This window comes from Physeter macrocephalus, chromosome 16 (assembly GCF_002837175.3).
Source record: "Physeter macrocephalus isolate SW-GA chromosome 16, ASM283717v5, whole genome shotgun sequence".
NCBI classification, from domain to species: Eukaryota; Metazoa; Chordata; class Mammalia; order Artiodactyla; family Physeteridae; genus Physeter; species Physeter macrocephalus.
In genome coordinates this window covers 76,630,253-76,648,451 of record NC_041229.1, presented here as the reverse complement: position 1 = coordinate 76,648,451, position 18,199 = coordinate 76,630,253, and the positions used below count along the sequence as shown (strand labels likewise).

The following is an 18,199-nucleotide window of genomic DNA, read 5'->3' as shown; positions in this document are numbered from 1 at the left end:
TTTTTTTCTGGTACGCGGGCCTCTCACTGTTGTGGCCTCTCCCGTTGCAGAGCACAGGCTCCGGACGCGCAGGCTCCGCGGCATGTGGGATCTTCCCGAACCGGGGCACGAACCCATCTCCCCTGCATCGGCAGGCGGACTCTCAACCACTGCGCCACCAGGGAAGCCCACTCTTACTTTAAATGTACTTTTGTGGTTTATTCAAAGCCATAGAATTTTAGATCAATAAATGTCAGTTGCCACACTGAAAACTTTAGCAATCCTTTGGTTTTCTTCATAGAACAGTAGGTTGATAGTTGGGGTGTGACAGAAGACATTCTTGAAGCTGAGGTGTGGAACACAAAACACAAAGAGTTAGAAGGAGAAATTATCCAAATAAATATCCTCTTAGTCTGTCCCAAGCATAGAATATTATCTTCATTTTCTAATTCTTTATTAATTTTTCATAGTAATATGTTGCATATAGAGGTAGAAATATGTATAAAGCATGCTTTAAAAGCACAAATAATATCCCTATAAAAAAGAAACAATTATTCTGAGTCAAATGCACTGATGTAGTTTCCCTTACACCTGTTGATTTTACTGGTTCATCATTTTGTATTAAATTAGAGTTTTTGATTCAAATACTGACCTTAAACAAATGCTAAATCAATTCCATGCATGTATAATGAAGTGTTTTTGAGCGTTTAATGTGCACAAAACAATTTATTAGATCTTTAATGAATACAGCACCATAAACTGTGCTAGGAGCTACAAATAGAGAGGTGATTAAGATATAGTCATGACTTCAAGGCCCAAATAGATTAGTAATAGAACCGACCATGTGACAAATATTGTTTGATAACAAAAGTATGGGACTTCCCTGGTGGAGCAGTGGTTAAGAATCCACCTGCCAACGCAGATTGGCAGGGAAGCAATAATGTGATGATGGGTTCTCGGACCAGGGCTTGAACCAGGGCTTGAAGCTCAGATGTGCTTCCCTGGGTGGCAATAATGATCCATGTGTATTATCACAGATCAATGCCAGGAGGTTCAACACATCCTAAAGACAGCAAAAGCTCCATGTTTTTAACCTTCCCAGACCCTTCTCTATGCATCTCTTCCTTTGGCTGATTTTACCTAATCCTTCCCTTGTAGTAAACTGTAACTATGAGTATAACAGCTTTCAGTAAGTTCTGTATGTCTAGTGAATTATTGAACCCAAGCGTAGTCTGGGGAACCCCTTGAATTTACAGTTAGCATCAGACATGGGGATAGTCTTGGGGACTAACTCTGGGTAGTCATTCAGTATACATACAATATCATCTTTAATTTGTCAGTTTTAGACATTTAGGTTATTCCTAATTATCTGCTGTTAGGGGTAATCCTGAAATAAATATTTCAATGCAAATAATTTGTCTCTTCTTGGCTATAAATATGTACTTCTTTTACTTCCCATGAAACTAATTCACACATGAAAATTTCTTCTTGTAACACCGAGTTTTCTCACAAACTGAATGTTGGGGGTTTTTTGGGCTTTAGTTGTCCTATTTCTTTTATATAATTTTTTTGGTCTGTATCAGTTCTGTTTGTTTTTTTAATAGTTTTATTGATATATGTGATATACCATAAAGTTTATGCATTTGAAATCATATTTCAATGGCTTTTAGTATATTTACAGTTATGCTTTTATATTAAAAGGAGCTTCTAGTAATGCAAAATAGGGACAAAATTTCATTATTTAATTTTAGTGATCCTGGGATGCCAAAAATGGTAAATTGTAGCATTCACTCAACTGGCATGCAACATTACAAAAAGTATTTCTTCTGTTCTTTTCAAAGGTGCTTTGATTATACTAATGATTATAACTCTTCTTCTTGGAATTTTGAGTCCTTTTTTATCATTACAGTAGTCAGGTTAAATCATCTCATTCTTAGCTTTTTTTTTTTTTTTTGCGGTACGCGGGCCTCTCACTGTGGTGGCCTCTCCCGTTGCGGAGCACAGGCTCCGGACGCGCAAGCTCAGCGGCCATAGCTCACGGGCCCAGCGGCTCCGCGGCATGTGGGATCTTCCCGGACCGGAGCACGAACCCGCGTCCCCTGCATTGGCAGGCGGACTCTCAACCACTGCGCCACCAGGGAAGCCCTCATTCTTAGCTTTTTGTCTCTCATTCTTACGGCATGTGGGATCCTCCCGGACCGGAGCACGAACCCGCGTCCCCTGCATTGGCAGGCGGACTCTCAACCACTGCGCCACCAGGGAAGCCCTCATTCTTAGCTTTTTGTCTCTCATTCTTATTAAGATGATCTACAGCCTAGCAATGAGCACTCTTCCTTTTAGAAAGTGCTTGAACTCAAGGGAAGACGACTGGCTTAAAAACATCTCTTAAGAAGTGTGGAACAATGAATCAGATCAGGTTTTATGAATCTTTTATTTGACATGTTTTTTAAACCTTACAAAAACTGCCTCCCAGCTTTGCCTACTCAGTAGTTCTTCATGGATACCTACAGAGCATCTTGTCAAGGAGCCATTCCTTTCAGTTTTTTGACTTGCATTTCCTCAGAGTTTGCTGTGGGGCTTGTTGTCAGCTGATGAAATTGGAAACACCAAACCTTTAAGTTCTTTTGCCTACAGTTACTTTGATGAATTACTCCAGGATGTAGAAGAAGAACTACAGCACTGTCAGAAACTGGCCTGGCATTGTAGCACATTTCCTAAACTAGAAGAAAAGCACCATGAATTTTTTGGAATACCCTCAAGGTTGCATGTGACCTGTTTTCCAGAAGGTGATTCTTTTCTTTAAAAAATATTTTTTTCTCTGCAGTGGAAAAAGAACTACTGGTTTCTCATAAATAGTACCATAAACTGCAGTGTAATTTATGGCAAAAGTTATTCCTTCTTTTAATTTCTACTTGCTCTTTTCTAACCAGGACACTATTTATAATCTCCTTGGTCACTGAATTAGTCTTGTGGCTCCCTGAATTTAGTAGCTCTTCAAAATAATGCACTCTATTGCCATATTAAATTTTCTAAAATACAGCTGTTATCATGTTTTTTTCTGGCTCAAAAATCTTTAACTGGTCACCCATTTCCTCAGGATAAAAGTAAAATATCTTAGGCAATATTTAACGGGAAAGTAATTCGTAGAGACATGAGTTTGTATCCCTAGTCTATTTCTTTGCTTTTTTTTTTTTTTAATTTGAAGGCTATTGTGAGTCCATTAAAGTTAGTTTTTTTTGATAAAATTGACTCCATTTCAAAGATATTGAGAAAGTTTAAGTTAATGTGTGTCTAGTTCCTGGGAAACACTAGGTGCAAAATAAGTGTTTCCTACATTTCCTTAGCCTCATTTTCAAACCTTACTTCTATCTTGCCTCAATTAAAGAAAAAAAAAAATTTCTTGAACACCTACTGCGCAGTATGTATAGCAAAAACTTTGTAAGGGATGTACAAAAAAGACCATGTTGCTCTCCTCAAAAATGTTCATTGTAGGGCTTCCCTGGTGGCGCAGTGGTTGAGAGTCCGCCTGCCGATGCAGGGCACACGGGTTCGTGCCCAGGTCCGGGAAGATCCCACATGCTGCGGAGCGGCTGGGCCCCGTGAGCCATGGCCGATGAGCCTGCGCGTCTGGAGCCTGTGCTCCACAACGGGAGAGGCCACAACAGTGAGAGGCCCGCATACCAAAACAGTAAGAGGCCCGCAACCCAAAAAAAAAAAAAAAAAAAAAAAATGTTCATTGTAAAGAACATAAGGATAGGGCAATGGAAGAAATGTGGATGGATTTATGAAATATATAAGTGGGAGAGTTGACAAGACTTGGCGATTGAATGAATGGAGATGTAATAGATAAAGGAGAGGACAGTGTAAATGAAGACCCCAAGGTTTATAGATCAAGCCAGTTGTTGGATGGCAACTCTTTTTAATTATTTTTCTTATTATCTCCCTTTTTCTATTGGATGCCCTATTCTCTCAAATGGATTGGAAGTTACTTAAGCTCACAAACAATTGTGTAGAATTATTTAAATCCAACAAAATGCTCTGTATGTAAAACAGGCACTCCATAAATGCTTAATGAAGGAGTAAATGCTTGTAGAGAAAAATACAATTGAGGAGAATGAGGTCTGCCAGGGATCAGTAGCATCTTTTGCTATTAGCTAATCAGTTCAATCCCATTAAATAATACCAAGACTCACTCTCACAGTGAACAGAGTTATTTTAACAAGCTTTCAAAGACTCTCACATCTTTATTTTAGTCATTTTATTTCCATCTCCTAGAGTTGTTTAAAAAGCCAAAATGACTGACTTAGTTTTTTTTTTATTTTTTTCTTAATAGTGGCAAACTGAAAAAAAATCAAAATGTATGCGAGTATTAGGAGGAGAAAAATTCAAGAAACAGTTTATATAAAGGAAAATTATATTCTAAATTTACTAACATCTTATGATAAACACACTAAATAAATGGGTGTTCACTAAGGTACTCTAATCATATATAAAAATGTATGCATATACACTTATAAAATATATAAATACATGTATTTTATTTAAACTATGAATTAGTTTTTGTTTATTAATATTGTGTAGTATTTGAACTACTAAGTTACAAAGTTATGTAATCCATTTGAGGCTTGCAGGAGGATTTTAAAAATCAAGCAATAGAGTTATTTTTTTATTTTCTATAATGTGTTACTCTAAGAGAAGCTAAAAGACTGGAAATATAGGTACATTAGTTCTTGGTAAGAATTTGTAATAGGTCTTTTAGAAAAATATGAACTTGATGAAGGAATTAAAATAGCCTTTAGTTTCCATTCAGAGGCAGAATATTGGATGGAGTTGAACATGGTGATGACTAGGTGTGGTATTCCAATCATTACAGTAGACATTACTTTCTGAATGAACAGAAATATACTCTAATTACCACTTATAGTTCTTGCCACTCTGTGATGCTGCCCATTAGGTAGTAAAGAATAATCGTTCATGTATACACTAACTACTGGAGGCCAGGCATTGTGTTTGTAAATGATGATACTGTGATAAAGAAAGTATTATTTCTGTGTTACAGAAGCTTATACTTGTGGGGTGATAGACATGTTAACAGATAATTATAAGAAGATGTGATCATGCTGAACCCAGGCCCACAGAAGGCATCAATCTTGCATGAAGCTCTTTTCTGCTGAGTCATGACTTGGTCTCACACTCTTTCTCAACACTGTGGTCCAGGCTGCTGCTCTGCGTCATTTGGAGTTGGCATGTGAACTGAGGCTGTATGCAGTTAACAAGAGGTTCTTATTACATGGGTGGAGACAGTTGGGAAAGCATAGACTCCTTATCTGATCCTCTCTCAACCTATTTCAGACCAAGTGATTTTGACCATGCTACCTGAATGAATAACAACTAGAACCCTGAGACAAATATGACACCATAAATGCAAGCACCTTGAGACCAGTCCTTAGTAAATGAAGTAAATCATTTTGTAAATGCTAGTTTCCTACAAAGCAAGTTGGAGCACAGATGGCTAAATGAGAAGTTGCTTACTATATTTTCAGTGGGACATCTGTTAAATTTTACATTACCCACATCTTCACTCTTTTTTTCTCTCTCTCTCTTTCTCTCTCTCTCTCTTTAAAAAGCTGTACCAGCCACTGGCAATTCTTTCCACTCCATTTAGTATCTCTGTGTGTTTGGCACACAGATCCTGAATTTCCCTCACAGATATCCTTAAACAGTGAAGTATTCGGAAATCATTTTCGCAGATAGATTATAGAAAAATAGATGCTATACAAAGTCAGCCCTGAGAGCGCCTTCTGTACCCATTTCCTGCCTGCTGTGCTGTGACACAGGCAAAGGCTCAGGCCACATGTCAAGCTCAGGGATATCCCCAGAGAGGCAGAGTTCTTACCGCTGTATAGGTTGTTCTCCTCACCTGTATTTTTCTTTTTTTTTGCGGTACGCGTGCCTCTCACTGTTGTGGCCTCTCCCGTTGCGGAGCACAGGCTTCGGACGCGCAGGCTCAGCGGCCGTGGCTCACGGGCCCAGCCGCTCCGCGGCATGCGGGATCTTCCCGGATCGGGGCACGAACCCGTGTCCCCTGCATCGGCAGGCGGATTCTCAACCACTGCCCCACCAGGGAAGCCCTGTATTTTTTATTGTTATAAAAAAAAGGAGCTTTTGAATCATAAGAGTTTTGGAAGTAGTCTACTCTTCCCTAGGCTGAGTGCCAGGGAATGGGAAGTGTAGGAGATTCTAAAAGTAAGAGGCAGAATTTATAGAGCATTAACTCTAGAGTGGGAGCTCCTGGCTCCCACTAAGTTGTCCATCAGTTTTACTGTATGTGTGGATAAAAACATAGTTGCCACCTGAACTCAAACTGAAAGTTGTCTGCCTGACAGCTGGAATCTAAATTGCCTCTCCAGTCCAGAAGATGTAAGATTGGAATGGAGAAACTACATTTTGACATTAATCTTAATAATACAAAATTCTCTAATTAAAAGATATTACTGAAATTTGCCTCGTTTTCTAGATTTTTTAACAGAGTAATATGAAGAGGGTTTTTTGTGTTTCTAATCTTAAAAAATGGAAAAATCATCTAATTTAGGTGTCTGTCACTGTTGTCTATAAACCAGTCTCACTGGAAGCACTTGGAGTGATTTTTAATGATCCTAATCTTGGATCCCACCCCTATGTATTCAGATTCATTAGATTATAATTGAGGCCAAGTAATCTGTAGTCTTTAAATGCTCACTGAGAAATTCTGATGTGCCTCTTTTAGCTCAACCTCCCCTCCTATTCATCAGTGTCTTGGAGAGGTCATTTGCCATCACTTGCTTGATTTCTATGACAGGAGACTCACTACTCTTGAAAACCATGTACTTTTAAATTAAAATGATTATTTTACTAGCTCTGGACAGTATGCATGCTGACAAAAAGCAAAGATATCTGTGCGCTAAACTATTCCAAACACAATATAAAATGTTAAACATGTTTGAAACATCACCTTCAGCAGAATTAAGGAGAATATAAACCCAACCATGCAACAGGAGTTTCTGTCCATTTTTTGAGCACTCGTACCTAACATGGGACTGGGATCTTTACATTCATTCTCTCACTGAATTTTGCAGAACTAAATGAAGACTACCCAAATGAGAACAGAGATTTATGCAGAGTTTGTTATTTACCAAGCCATTTCCACTTGCCTTTGGCAGAGACCCAAAGGTAGGCAGGGAAATGGGAACCTTTATAGTGAAGAAAAATAATAAAATGGAAGGTTTCTGGTTTCCAGTATCCTCTGATTGGAGGGAAGTCATTGGGCAGAGGGGGGTGGGGAGGTGGGCAACTAGGGGAGGAATAACTAGAAGCAATGATTGGTTTGGGGATCATATTCGGCTTTGTATGATTGATCTTGCATTGGGAATCGGGGCAAAAAAATAGGGAAGCTGTCAATTATGGACAAAGTCCTGATCATCCTGGGCTGATTGCTACAGAGGTTGTTGATCTAAGTCCTATCATCATATACGGTCTGGCCAGTGTGTATTTATACATATAGCCTCTCAATCTTTACAAATACCTGTCAGGTAGGTTTTATTATCTCCATTTTAAATTGTAAAGAAACAGAGGCTTAGATAAGTTAAATAACTTTCCCCAGATCTTAAGCTTAGGTAAATGGAGGAGCTGAGATTTGAAATAAGGTTCATCTGACTGAAAATACTTGCTCTTAACCACTACTTAGCTTGTTTTACAACAAGAAATGATAATATTTTAAAATAATAATATATTATATCTATATCTATATGTCTTCAAGATTTTTCCTTTTGTTTTTATCTTTCAGAGGTCTGCATTTATTCCAACGTGCATTAAGGCTCATGTAAGATCAAAAGTTCTCAAGTACAGAAAATAATTCAAGACATGGAAAATTATAAATATCTTTAAAAGTCCATGAGTTCAGAAAGGAAGAATTTTTTTAGATTTTTTAGTAGTATTTTTCAGAATTAAAGTTTATTTTTAAGTTTCTTAATTAACTGGTATTTTTGTGTGGGATTCAGTATGTCTAACTACAGAAAAGCCTGTTACATTTTGTATGAGGCAGTTTTCTCTTTGGAAGATTATCAAGAACTAGAGAAGCGTAGTCTATTGTGAGAATTCTAAAGAGTTGAATAAGAAGAAGACACCTCTGTACTGCTACATAGTTCCATCATGGCCGTCTCTTCATTTATCCTTCTTTATAAACAAAATAAAACGTTATATATTTCTCTATAAAATATCCATTTCCTCACATCATTTAATTGGCAGTTTCTGAAAGTAATCACAGGTATATTTTCTAGAACTAACTGAATTCCTTCTATAATATTTTTCGATGTCAATTTTTACGGGCAAAGTCAAAACACAAAGAAAAAATTGTGGTTCAGTTCATGGGTTTTATTGAAACTGACAACTCAAAAATATTAGTTTAATGATTGAAAATTTTCAGCCATTTAAAAATATTAACGTTTTTAATACCTCCACAAGAGATTTCAAGCAAATAATGTATTTAGTAGATGAATATAGTTTTAAATCAGACATATGCAACTAAGTTTCTTTCACTTAAATGGGTATCCTTTTGTTAGCTTATGAGGTAAAATAGACCATAGTACCTAAATAGCTTAATATAAAAAGGAATTTCAAGGGCATTATTTTTACTTCATATATTTCCATGCTTGTAGTGAAGAAATATAAGCCCTAAAAGAAATAATATTTTTAAAAAGGACATTTCCTTGTAAAAAGTTTTGTCAGTTCAGAGTAATTTTATTTATTTATTTTTTATAAATTTATTTATAAATTTACTTATCTATTTATTTATGTCTGCATTGGGTCTTCATTGCGGTGCGCAGGCTTTCTCTAGTTGCGGCGAGTGGGGGCTGCTCCTCCTTGCAGTGCGTGCGCTTCGTTGTGGTGGCTTCTCTTGTTGCAGAGCACGGGCTTCAGTAGTTGCAGCACACGGGCTTCAGTAGTTGTGGCACGTGGGCTCTAGAGCACAGCCTCAGTAGTTGTGGTGCACGGGCTTAGTTGCTCCGCAGCATGTGAGGTCTTCCCGGACCAGGGCTCGAACCCGTGTCCCCTGCACTGGCAGGCGGATTCTTTACCACTGTGCCACCAGGTATTTATTTTTTATAAATTTATTTATAAATTTACTTATTTATCTATTTATTTATGTCTGCATTGGGTCTTCATTGCGGTGCGCAGGCTTTCTCTAGTTGCGGCGAGCGGGGGTTACTCTTTGTTGCAGTGTGTGGGCTTTTCATTGTGGTGGTTTCTCTTGTTGCAGAGCATGGGCTCTAGGGGAGCAGGCTTCAGTAGTTGTGGCGTATGGGCTCAGTAGTTGTGGCTCGTGGGCTCTAGATCACAGGCTCAGTAGTTGTGGTGCACGGGCTTAGTTGCTCTGCGGCATGTGGGATCTTCCCAGACCAGGGCTTGAACACGTGTCCCCTGCATTGACAGTCTGATTCTCAACCACTGTGCCACCCAGGAAATCCAGTTCCGAGTAATTTTAGATGTCCACCTTACTATTCATGAAATAATTACTTTTGTTCATCTGATCAATCAAATTAATTCCATTACCTGCCAAAAAGCTTATTTAAATGCAGAGAAAAACTTTCATCAACTATTTTAGTGGAAAAGGAACCTTTTACTTTGAAGTATAGAGAGGTGATTATATGTCTATTCTTTCTAATTTCAACCTCCCTCTTTTTTAAAAAGAAAGTAAAGGGACAAAGTTCCACAATTTTAAAATGAATTTAAATAAATTACTTAAAAGAGAGGCATGACCTATTTAATTAGATTTTCATAGTCAGGATGTAAAATATATCATACTATAAAAGTTTTTGAACTTAAAAATGACTCACAGTAACTCATATAAGTAATAGGTTAGCAATGCCAGTCCTTTACAATAATAATTATTATTACAGCAAAATTATAATCATAATAGATGATGAGTCATATGTCCTTCTTTTGAAATAATATTTGAAACCTGGGGTTATCAATAAGTACTATCCAAGGTCTATTATCATTGAAGAATAAACCTGAAAAAAATCTGATTCACTTCAAAGGACAGCATAGATCACCCCCTGTATATTAAAACAGATTTATCTTAATATTTAGGCGAAAGCAGATCTCTTCATACATTAGTTTTAGCATAAATTGAAGTAAATTTTGTTATTTGTATATGATATTAAGTTTTCAACTGGGCCATTTATTTAGAGTTTGGGAAGAAAAAAAGGGAAAGGATGAGGATGACATAGCAGGACTATGCATTTTCAAAATGCACTTCCAGATCGTTAATGTAAGTTCAAAAAAGTAATTTTTTACTGGGATGGGGGAAGGATTGATATAAGAGGAGCTGTTGAGAAGGGTCAAGAGTGCACTGCTATTGTTTTTGGTGTTGTCAGGAAGTCATCATGGGTTGAGTTAGTTTTATGCCTAGTGGGGAGAGAGGTTGAGACCACCTTTGGATCCAAGAAGAAAACCATTCTGTATGAAAATGCTGACTGCTAACAGAAAGGATTTCTAAAGTTACCTTTACGATACAATTCTCTTTTTAAGGATTTGTTCCAAAAATGGGTATTTATTGTGAACTTAGCACACACAGGACACTGTGAAATATGTACTGGAAATTTAGACTATTATCAGGATGTACTTACTGCCCTGCACTGAGTATTATTATGTGCAAATTGTTGGCTTTAATGCAAAGCGGGTTAAATAAAGGTTTTGAGAACAAACAATTACTTGAGAACAAGTAATGAGAATTAGTTAGGTTCAGTTGCGTCATGATCCCATTGGAAGAAAGCATGAACTTCAGATACCTAGGTTTAAATTTCTCCTCTATTATTTACTACCATGGATAAGACATGTACCATTTTTGATCCCCGAAGTTTGATAAAAATGTATCTGGGGATACACCACCCACCTCAGTGTTCTGCCATGAAAGTACTTAGCTCTTCTGCTGGTGACAAGTGACTGTACATTGTCCAGTATCAACAAAATATTTTTATTTTTCTATTTATTCATGGAAATTGGATATTGTGTCGGGCCTTCCAAAGGAGATGATATTGGAAGAAGAAGAAAAATTGATTTATTGACCCACTCTATGTTCTGAGTTTAATTAATAGACAATTTAGTGTCTACTTTTTCTGGCTGATATTTAATCATCTAAGAAAAACCTGCTCAAAGGTTGGTAAGGTTGGATGAATTCTCTTCTCTTATAGATTTTCTGTCACAGTCACCTGTCTCTGGACCAGGATCCCAGTTTTGCAGGTAACACAAGTTTAAAGGTCAGTTGCAGAAAGTGTAATAGTACTAGAACTATTATTATTATTTTTAAAAAGTTCTAATGTATAGGAAAAAAAGCATAATGTTAAAAATGTATGCTTTTAATTACTAAATACAAATTCTGATCATTTTAAGTTTAACTTAATCTAGCCTATAGTTTAAATTTAAAACAACTTTGTCGAGTTGTTTTGACAAACAACTTTTTCATTTATTTTCCTAAGTATTTACTTTGTATTTTAAACATTCAGAAGAAAAGCAAAACTATATCCCTTTAAGATATTTAGTTTTGATAATTCTTAAATTTCATGGAATTTACTGAAATGCAGATACTGGCCATTCTCCAAAGGACAAATTGAACATTGGATATGGGAGGAAAAGGATGAACTATTTTGACAAAATTCTCTTTAAAGCAACTCATGAAATAATTGTCAAAATAAATTATGTAAGCAATTTTGTAAAATAAATATTAAAAACATTGAACTGTTATCATTTGGTCCAGCCCAAAATTATTGGACATGTTAGAAAGAATGAAGGTTTAGTAATAAACAGGAATTTATAAATCAGCCATAAACCACTAATAACAATAGTAAAGATGATAATATTAATAGCTAATAAGAACTTCTATAAAGTATAAGAAGCTTACAATGCATCTATATACAATGCATGTATATTCTATACATTTACATGTATTACTTCAAATTAAATTAAGTTCTTTTTTTATCTGTGGAATCTCTAGCAACTTCCTGCCTCTGTGACAGGCTCATGGAAATCTAAGTTTGTTTCCTTTGTGCTTCACTCAATTTTTATGCTGGCGACATTCATGTTCACAGTTTTCTGCACATTGTCAGAGGTAGGAGAGCTGGAAAAAGGGTGAGGCAAGTGGGGCACTCACCTAGGGAAAAAGAAATGTAGGGAGCACCAAAAAATTCAGTCAAGACAAGCAGTACTTTTTTTTTTTTTTTTTTGCGGTACGCGGGCCTCTCACTGTTGTGGTCTCTCCCGTTGCGGAGCACAGGCTCCGGAGGCGCAGGCTCAGTGGCCATGGCTCACGGGCCTAGCCTTTCCGCGGCATGTGAGATCTTCCCTGACGGGGGCACGAACGCGTGTCCCCTGCATCGGCAGGCGGACTCTCAACCACTGCGCCACCAGGGAAGCCCGACAAGCAGTATTTTAATGCACTATTTCTAAAAAACAAAAATGAATGGAAAAGCTCCATGATGAACAAAATATCAAAAATTTAAATAAAGACATGATAAATAAGGGCCACACTGAAGCCTGAGGTAAAAAGACAAATCAGAAGTACCAGTATTTATCATGAAGTTTTCTCATTCATTTTTATTTTTTTAAATTGTACATTAAAATATTATCTCAGTTACTGAGTTTTTGGCTCTCCTAAATCTCATGCCTGAGGCAAGCTTCTCACTGGCCTCACCCTAGTGTCATCTCTGTCAGGAGATATTTTCATATAAGGTTTTTATCACAGTTGGAGTGGCCTAAATATTTTTCAAATGAAGTCTTTTGGCCTAAAAGGGAAAAATGACTAATTTCTTGCATAATACTATCAGGACAACCCACACCCCAGGCACAAGACCATACACTGTCTCTCCAGTATGTTCTATTACTCTAAGGTACTAGCAGGAGAAGCGAGGTGTAAAATGGAATTTTAACTCTTCACTCAATATATGTTAGTTATGTAAGCACTGTACATAATGACTGAGGAATCACAGTAAACACTATTTTTTCTAAATATTATTATATTTTATATCTAATTAATATCTAATAATTATATCTAAATACTTATTGTATTTCTAAATAGCAACTACCATTTCTCAAAATACTGTTCACTAAAATGCAAATATCAAAAATTGATAAGGTTATTATCATTTAAACCTCCTTGACTTTTTCCCAGTGATGCACTCTCTAGTTTATTGATGGCATGAACATTCTAAAAGAAGATTCAAAAGAGATAAAATGATTAAAAATGAAAAAACTCAGGTTTCAGAGGCTTTGCTTTATTTAAACTGAAGAAGAAAAGAGATGTTATAATAATTCTCCAGAACACCAGCAAAAGAGACTGGGGACCATTTACTTTCTTTTTTTTACTTTCTATCTCTAGTATTTTCTGAACATAAAAGACATCAGCAGAGAGTCATATATTCTTTCAGACATATTTACTCAGGGAATAAAGGTGAATATGACATAGTCCCTGCTCTTGAAGAGTTTAAACTTTAAAATGTCTTTTTTTTTTTTAGGAAAAATTAGAATAAACTCTTGTCTGTTTTTGATGTGTTTAAAATTCATGTTACAAAGGAATTCTTTTAAATACTTTTCTAAAACTGTGGTTTCATGGATATCTTGAATTTGACTATTATTTGTTAAGGACTAGCTGGGAAGTTATGATAAGCATAAAATAAAAACTTCCATTGTTTCTTGGAATTCCAACTGTGGCTCTCTATATTCCTGTGCTTATCTTAACAATCTTTCATTCACTATGTCTTTGCTGTGTACACTGCAGAAAACGTAAAAATAATCATACTGGTAAATTTATAATGTGAATATAAGGAAGGAATTCACATTTTCTCAGTATCTACTATGGGCCAAGCACTGAAGTAGGAAAATCTGTGTATTATGTAGCTCATATAATTCCCACAGCAATCCCCCAAAATACGTTTTATTATCTCTATTTTATATGAAAGGAAATTATGTTACACAACAGTGAAGGGATTTGTTCGAGGTCACATAATAAATGGATTTCAGAATTTCTGTTTAGTCCATTCCAAAACTCACACCTACCATATTTTCGTGCAGACACTGACCCACATACCTGTGAGTGATTTGGGTCACTCTGGAAAGTGTCAGGGTACACAGGTGCACTGAGGGAGCCAAGCCGTAAGGAGGCAAGAAGTGACTTTCTGCCCATCCACAGGCAACAGAGAGGACACCTGAGAAAGAAGAAAGAAGATGATTACAATCAGAGAAAAGAAATAAGGCCCCCAACTTTCCCAGTAGGTAAATATGGAAAATTTGTGTATGTTCTTTATGTTATTGAGAATTAGGGAAAAACTAAGTGAAACTGAAAAATAACCAAAATCAACTGTGGTCAAGAATGGGAATAGGTAGAGAATATAATTTTGACCCTCTGTGTGGTTAGAACATCAGTTATAAGTGCTACTGACCAGGGCTCTTGCCCTCCTTAATCAATATAAACTGATAAGAAGCCAGACAAGAAATCCAGGCAAGGCTTTACTGGGGCCCCTGCTGCAGCGGGGGGGAGCTAGAACAGACAATAGTTTCCATTGCTTGCTCGCTCCCCAAGGGTGTATCCAGGGGTCAGGCCATAGGGGTGGCTTAGGTGTTTTGCCCATCCCTTTGTGGTGCTGTGTACAGGGGCATGTGCAGTACCCTGCTTTTGCTCCCAGCTCTTCAGAACTGGCAGTTGGGCTTTTTTTGCTCTTTTTGTATCTTGTACAGAATTTGCCCCAACTGCACTTGCACACAGTTATTTTTAGTCTCTTATAGTTTCTTTGTATTTTGTAGCTCGAGGAAACATTTGTCCAGGTGCAAGCATTTCAGCACTGCAGCAAAGGGTCCCAGGTCCCAGCTCTGCCTCATAAGAAGAACCTGACCCAAAGACAAAGCAGCAAAAATTGAGAGTCATCTTCAAGCAACATGGTAATTGACAGCCTAAGTAAAAAGTCTTGTCAGTTTTATCTAGAAACCATTGAATCGATGCTGCTAAATATTGTTTTATATTAATAAAATCTTAAATCTATGTCATGCACCTCAAAAAATGTTACGAATGGGTGAAGAGATCTACCTAATTTATATTTTATAAAATTTCACAGGATGAGAGGTAGGTTTAATTTATCAAGATTGATTTTCTGAAGTCTGGTCTCCCAGAAGCAGAAATTACTTCCTGCAGAGCTCCATGAAAATCAGTGTTTAAGCCATAAGTCCTGTAAGATTTGACCCTCAACCTCCCTGCTGGAGGCTAAGGGAGGAGCTGGCGCTAAGAACCAACAATGAATGGGAGCTGGTAAGGTAGAGTTGAATTCCTACCATTAATATTACTACTTAACTCTGGCTCTGATTCCATCAGGAAAAGGTCTGGACCTTGCCTAATCATGTGACTTAAAAGCCACAGAGGGCTTCTGTGGTGGCGCAGCGGTTGAGAGTCTGCCTGCCAATGCAGGGGACACGGGTGCGTGCCCCGGTTCGGGGGGATCCCACATGCTGCGGAGCGGCTGGGCCTGTGAGCCATGGCTGCTGAGCCGGTGCGTCCGGAGCCTGTGCTTCGCAACGGGAGAGGCCACAACAGTGAGAGGCCCGCGTACCACCGAAAAAAAAAAAAAAAGCCACAGAGCTCAAGGGGTTTGTTTCTCTTCTCCCACTCCTTAACCCCACTCTGCTAATACCATCATTTCTTTTCCCACTGACTCTGTAGATTTCAGATACACCCCTGTTTTGAGCCAGATCTATCCTCCTTGGCTTATAAGCAAAGACACTGTGCTTCTTTGTTGTTTTTGTGTTTATCTTGGTATTTACAGATTTCTCTGGTCTAAAATAACAGCAGCTGTGAATGAAATGAGTCTTCTCATTCATTCCTTCCAAGGAAATAACATTAGGTGTGGATAACTTGGACATTTACTCACCATCTATCTGTGTAAACTTTTCTGATTTCATTTTTCATACCAGAGCCTTTAGGAATTTTGATGAATTTCTTATAGAACTTTCCAGATGGAGACAGCCACTTATGAAAAGTGTTGTTGTCTTTTTTAAGTCAGTCCTAGAGATTAACATAAAATCCTGCTTTGTAAATCAATAAATCCCTATTACACTAAAAAAAATAATTTCTTTGCTTTAAGTAGCAAAATATATATGGGTAGGATAGAGGTTACAGTTGCAATGCTGTAATAAATAATTTAAAAGCAACAAAATAAAGCATGAATTGAGCATAAATATTTATTATTTGTTTTTAAATAACGTGTTAGGAAAATAATATCTATCCATAACAACAACAACAAAGAGCTTTGGAATGTCATTAGTAATATTGCTTTGAATTGGCACTTTTACTTTAGGAAATTATCCTCTAATTAATCTGGACAAATATAAAAGAGTTGAAAATCTCTGATTCAGTCTTGTATTTGTTCTATAGCAAGAGAAAAATCTCATTAGCACCTGGTTACTATGAAACAATCTAATGATTTTCACTATAAAATGTTTTATCCAGATTTGAGCTTTAAAAATGAATAAGTTGAGAACAGATTGAATAACATTTAAATATAATCCGAAAAAACTCTTTTACTTAATGCCAATTACTCCTTTATGCTCTTTGTAATAGAAATACATAGGGATATTGGTTCAAGATGGCGGAGTAGAAGGACGTATGCTCACTACCTCTTGTGAGACCACCAGAATCACAACTAACTGCTGAACAATCATCAACGGGAAGACACTGGAACTCACCAGAAAAGATACCACACATCCAAAGACAAAAGAAAAGTTGCAATGAAATGGTAGGAGAGGTGCAATCACAATAAAATAAAATCTCATAACTGTTGGGTGGGTGACTCACAAACTGGAGAACAATTATACTACAGAAGTCCACCCACTGGAGTGAAGTTTCTGAGCCCCACGTCAGGCTTCCCAACGTGGGAGTCTGGCAACAGGAGGAGGAATTCCCAGAGAATCAGATGTTGAAGGCTAGAAGGATATGACTGCAGGACTTCAACAGGTCTGGGGGAAACAGAGACTCCACTCTTGGAGGACACGCACAAAGTAGTGTGCACATTAGGACCCAGGGGGAAGGAGCAGTGACCATATAGGAGACTGAACCAGACCTACCTGCTAGTGTTGGAGGGCCTTCTGCAGAGACAGGGGCAGTTGTGGCTCACTGTGGGGACAAGGACACTGGCAGCAGAAATTCTGGGAAGTACTCTTTGACGTGAGGCCTCCCAGGAGTCTGCCATCAGCCCCACCAAAGAGACTGTAGTCTTCAGTGCTGGGTCACCTCAGGCCAAAAACCAACAGGAAGGGAACTCAGCCCCATCCACCAGCACACAAGCAGATTGAAGTTTTACTGAGCTCTGACCCCAGAGCAACACCTAGCTCTACCCACCACCACTTCCATCAGGAAGCTTGCACAAGGCTTTTAGATAGCCTCATCCACCAGAAAGCAGACAGCAGAAGCAAGAAGAACTACACTGCAAGAAATGTTTAACAAAGACCTTAAAGAATTAAAGAAAAAACACCCAGAAGAATTAAAGAACAAACAAACAGAGATGAACAATACAATAACTGAAATGAAAAATACACTAGAATGAATCAATAGCAGAATAACTGAGGCAGAAGAATAGATAAGTGACCTGGAAGACAGAATAGTGGAATTCACTGCTGCAGAACAGAATAAAGAAAAAGAATGAAAAGAAATGAGGACAGCCTAAGAGACTTCTGGGACAACATTAAATGCACCATCATTTGCATTATAGGGATCCCAGAAGGAGAAGAGAGGAAGACCTGAGAAAATATTTGAAGAGATTATAGTTGAAAACTTCCCTAACATAGGAAAGGAAATAGTTATTCAAGTCCAGGAAGCGCAGAGAGTCCCAGGCAGAATAAAGCCAAGGAGAAAAACGCCAAGACACAGTAATCAAATTGGCAAAAATTAAAGACAAAGAAAAATTATTAAAAGCAACAAGGGAACGAAGGAACAAGATAAAACACCAAAAAAAAAAATTACATGAAGTGGAGATAGGAAACCTTCCAGAAAAAGAATTCAGAATAATGATATTTCTCATCAGAAACTGTACAGGCCAGAAGGGAGTGAAATGATATATTTAAAGTGATGAAAGGGAAGAAACTACAACCAAGATTACTCTACCCGGCAAGGATCTCATTCAGATTTGACGGAGAAATCAAAAGCTTT

At 37.5% G+C, this 18,199-nt stretch overlaps 1 long non-coding RNA gene across 2 annotated transcripts in view; it reads right to left on the bottom strand.

Annotated features, from left to right (window-relative positions):
• Positions 1-29: 29 nt before the first annotated feature.
• Positions 30-18,199, bottom strand: part of LOC129391380 (uncharacterized) — a 61,618-nt gene continuing 43,448 nt past the window's right edge. For both annotated transcript variants that reach the window (XR_008615392.1, XR_008615393.1), the window contains exons 3-4: positions 14,099-14,216; positions 30-325 (exon numbers count right to left, since the gene is read on the bottom strand). This is a non-coding gene — a long non-coding RNA (uncharacterized lncRNA). The remainder of the gene's footprint in view (positions 326-14,098; positions 14,217-18,199) is intronic.